Raw genomic sequence first — 5,000 nt, forward strand, 5'->3', positions numbered from 1 at the left:
CACACAGACAATATCTAAGCACCAGCATGGAACAACACCCAGTGCATCCTCTCTGCCACATTAGACAATCCACACTATCATAACCAGACCGGGAGGTCCACTCGGAAAACAGAATATCCCACCCTTCCGACAACCACCATTGCTCAGCTAAGCCACCAACACCCACACATGTCCTACACAGGGGTGCACCCAACATCACAATACTGCCTCCTGTCACACCACACAAACAATGGCACGAATGAAAGACACAGGTCTGCCACAAGCATGGAATCAGAGCGCCGCCTGTTATGAGCCAAAGGTGCACCCTGACGTGGCAAATCAGATGATGCCGCAGTCATTTACTTACGATAATCACAATCAACAAACCAGCCCCCCCCCCCCCCCGAAAACACCTTTCCTTACAACAATGTGTGCCTTAACCTAACCCGTATTGTGCCTTAACCTAACCCGTATTGTGCCTTAACCTAACCCGTATTGTGCCTTAACCTAACCCATATTGCGCCTTAACCTAACCCATATTGCGCCTTAACCTAACCCATATTGCGCCTTAACCTAACCCATATTGCGCCTTAACCTAACCCATATTGTGCCTTAACCTAACCTATATTGTACCTTAACCTAACCCATATTGTACCTTAACCTAACCCATATTGTACCTTAACCTAACCTATATTGTACCTTAACCTAACCTATATTGTACCTTAACCTAACCTATATTGGGCCTTAACCTAACCTATATTGGGCCTTAACCTAACCTATATTGGGCCTTAACCTAACCTATATTGGGCCTTAACCTAACCTATATTGGGCCTTAACGTAACCCACGTTGCGCCTTAACCTAACCTATATTGTACCTTAACCTAACCCATATTGTACCTTAACCTAACCCATATTGTACCTTAACCTAACCTATATTGGGCCTTAACCTAACCTATATTGGGCCTTAACCTAACCTATATTGGGCCTTAACCTAACCTATATTGGGCCTTAACGTAACCCACGTTGCGCCTTAACGTAACCCACGTTGCGCCTTAACGTAACCCACGTTGCGCCTTAACGTAACCCACGTTGCGCCTTAACGTAACCCACGTTGCGCCTTAACCTAACCCATATTGCGCCTTAACCTAACCCATATTGCGCCTTAACCTAACCCATATTGCGCCTTAACCTAACCCATATTGTACCTTAACCTAACCTATATTGTACCTTAACCTAACCTATATTGTACCTTAACCTAACCTATATTGGGCCTTAACCTAACCTATATTGGGCCTTAACCTAACCTATATTGGGCCTTAACCTAACCTATATTGGGCCTTAACCTAACCTATATTGGGCCTTAACGTAACCCACGTTGCGCCTTAACGTAACCCACGTTGCGCCTTAACGTAACCCACGTTGCGCCTTAACGTAACCCACGTTGCGCCTTAACGTAACCCACGTTGCGCCTTAACGTAACCCACGTTGCGCCTTAACCTAACCCATATTGCGCCTTAACCTAACCCATATTGCGCCTTACCCTAACCCATATTGCGCCTTAACCTAACCCATATTGTGCCTTAACCTAACCTATATTGTACCTTAACCTAACCCATATTGTACCTTAACCTAACCTATATTGTACCTTAACCTAACCTATATTGTACCTTAACCTAACCTATATTGTACCTTAACCTAACCCATATTGCGCCTTAACCTAACCCATATTGCGCCTTAACCTAACCCATATTGCGCCTTAACCTAACCCATATTGCGCCTTAACCTAACCCATATTGCGCCTTAACCTAACCCATATTGCGCCTTAACCTAACCCATATTGCGCCTTAACCTAACCCATATTGCGCCTTAACCTAACCCATATTGCGCCTTAACCTAACCCATATTGTACCTTAACCTAACCCATATTGTACCTTAACCTAACCTATATTGTACCTTAACCTAACCTATATTGTACCTTAACCTAACCTATATTGTACCTTAACCTAACCTATATTGGGCCTTAACCTAACCTATATTGGGCCTTAACCTAACCTATATTGGGCCTTAACCTAACCTATATTGGGCCTTAACCTAACCTATATTGGGCCTTAACGTAACCCACGTTGCGCCTTAACGTAACCCACGTTGCGCCTTAACGTAACCCACGTTGCGCCTTAACGTAACCCACGTTGCGCCTTAACGTAACCCACGTTGCGCCTTAACGTAACCCACGTTGCGCCTTAACGTAACCCACGTTGCGCCTTAACGTAACCCACGTTGCGCCTTAACCCAACACACGTTGCGCCTTAACCCAACACACGTTGGGCCTTAACCCAACACACGTTGGGCCTTAACCCAACACACGTTGGGCCTTAACCCAACACACGTTGGGCCTTAACCCAACACACGTTGGGCCTTAACCCAACACACGTTGGGCCTTAACCCAACACACGTTGGGCCTTAACCCAACACACGTTGGGCCTTAACCCAACACACGTTGGGCCTTAACCCAACACACGTTGGGCCTTAACCCAACACACGTTGGGCCTTAACCCAACACACGTTGGGCCTTAACCCAACACACGTTGGGCCTTAACCCAACACACGTTGGGCCTTAACCCAACACACGTTGGGCCTTAACCCAACACACGTTGGGCCTTAACCCAACACACGTTGGGCCTTAACCCAACACACGTTGGGCCTTAACCCAACACACGTTGGGCCTTAACCTGCTCTGTAATTGTCATACGACGCGTTAAATTAGTGTGGTGTTGCCTAACTGCAACCCCCGCAATATAGTTTGCTACTCGCACTGCCTGGTCCCCAGAGTATCGCTTCATGTTAAACACCTTGCAGCTATACACTGTAATGCGGATGGCAGCAGGACGTACATGCTCAATGCCCTTCGCAGTTGTTCATTGGCATTTGCATGGCGAAGCACAGCCTACGTTGTGGTACGGCGTGTGTCAACTGTCCGCTGATGTTGTACGTCCAAATCACACACTGTACTGCACATTGGTCCTCATGTACTGAATGATACATCGTGGTACATGTGTGACCGTACCACGACTGCGCCAACAACGGCGAACCATACGGTCCAAATATTGTGCACTCAGCTACGTGTCGTCTCCCTATAAGAGCTGGATTGCAGTATGGTATGCCGTGGATGGCGATCAGCATGAGCCGTCTGTTGATGTAGTGGCGCGTGTTGTCAGACGTAGTCGTCTCTTCTCACACACCGTGATAGCATGGTGCACTGCGTTCCACATCTGCGACATGCGACAGAGGCCGGTTGACAGTCGTTCGCGCAATGGACATCGCATACGTACGGGGGCCACCTTCCACGTGTTCGCGAAGCGTGCACATGTTGTTGCGTGTATGTGGGCAGACATAGTGTGTCGTGACACCTGACACAGGCATGCAACAATCGTTGAATTTGCAAATGGCGATGGACGTCTACGTTTGCTGGTGACGTTACGCAAATGAACAACTGGTAAACGGTTGTGGTGCGGTTGTTCTCGCTAGAGGTGAATCAGTGATGGCGACGATCGGTTGAGCTACCAACCGGTTGTTTCAGCGATACCCACCATGCCCACGAACGTGAATGGCATGTGGGTGTGAAGCGATACGCGGCGGTGGCTGGGTGGGACCGTCCCCGGCCGGTGAGGGGGGGCCTCCCGGCGTGCTGGCCGCGCGGTGCGTGGGCGCACGCGCTACAGCCGGCTGGTGGGGGCGGCCAGTGGCAGGCGCGCCGGCCGACGGAGGCGGCAGGCGGCGCAGCTGCGCGCCGGCGCACCCTGCACGCGGCGCCGTGCGGCCAAAGTAGGTCCTCGCGGGCCCGGTGCGAAGCGCGGTGGACATCTGCAGTGTGCTGGTCCGATTGAGGACTGTGTGCGCTGAGGATGCGCCGCCGCCCGGCGCTCGGCGCCGCGACGCCGTCTGCTGCTCGGTCGCCTCTGCGGTTCTCGCAGGTGGTTTGTATCGCAGCTGTGCGGACGTGTTGGCGCGTGCGCTGTGCTGGGAGAGTTCGCTTCGGCACCCAAGTGGGGCTTTTGTCCTTCTGTGGCGCTGGCGTTGGAGCTGCCGGCCACCGTAGGTGGCGCGTGTTGTCTCCCGCCGGCAATGCCACGACAGCACGCTCCCGGGCCTCTGTCGGCAGCGGCAAGCTCAGTTGGGAGCACGGGTGGTCGCACCTAAAGCGTCTACTCGCCAAACTCCGGGCGATTGCGCCTCTCTCGAACCCGACCAAGTACTTAGGACGGCGCTGCGCGCCGCCGGGACCTGAGAGGGTTTCGAGGTGTATTGTGCAGGGGAGCTCAGCCTCCTCCTGTTTGCAGAATAATTGAGCGGACGCTTGCGTGTTCGCGCGGGCCCCCGGGACACACTCCCGGGCGGCCGGCTGCTCAGCTCTAGTTGACGCAGCTCCCTGGTTGATCCTGCCAGTAGTCATATGCTTGTCTCAAAGATTAAGCCATGCATGTCTCAGTACAAGCCGCATTAAGGTGAAACCGCGAATGGCTCATTAAATCAGTTATGGTTCCTTAGATCGTACCCACGTTACTTGGATAACTGTGGTAATTCTAGAGCTAATACATGCAAACAGAGTCCCGACCAGAGATGGAAGGGACGCTTTTATTAGATCAAAACCAATCGGTCGGCTCGTCCGGTCCGTTTGCCTTGGTGACTCTGAATAACTTTGGGCTGATCGCACGGTCCTCGTACCGGCGACGCATCTTTCAAATGTCTGCCTTATCAACTGTCGATGGTAGGTTCTGCGCCTACCATGGTTGTAACGGGTAACGGGGAATCAGGGTTCGATTCCGGAGAGGGAGCCTGAGAAACGGCTACCACATCCAAGGAAGGCAGCAGGCGCGCAAATTACCCACTCCCGGCACGGGGAGGTAGTGACGAAAAATAACGATACGGGACTCATCCGAGGCCCCGTAATCGGAATGAGTACACTTTAAATCCTTTAACGAGTATCTATTGGAGGGCAAGTCTGGTGCCAGCAGCCGCGGTAA

The 5,000-nt window shown here is 51.7% G+C and overlaps 1 non-coding gene across 1 annotated transcript in view; it reads left to right on the forward strand.

The window, feature by feature from the left end:
- Nucleotides 1-4,402: 4,402 nt before the first annotated feature.
- The window catches only part of LOC124585149, a 1,910-nt gene continuing 1,312 nt past the window's right edge, over nt 4,403-5,000 (forward strand). Inside the window, exon 1 of the ribosomal RNA XR_006974752.1 lies at nt 4,403-5,000. This exon is cut by the window's right edge and continues 1,312 nt beyond it. This is a non-coding gene — a ribosomal RNA (small subunit ribosomal RNA).

Source organism: Schistocerca americana, unplaced genomic scaffold (genome assembly GCF_021461395.2).
Source record: "Schistocerca americana isolate TAMUIC-IGC-003095 unplaced genomic scaffold, iqSchAmer2.1 HiC_scaffold_482, whole genome shotgun sequence".
Taxonomy (NCBI): Eukaryota; Metazoa; Arthropoda; class Insecta; order Orthoptera; family Acrididae; genus Schistocerca; species Schistocerca americana.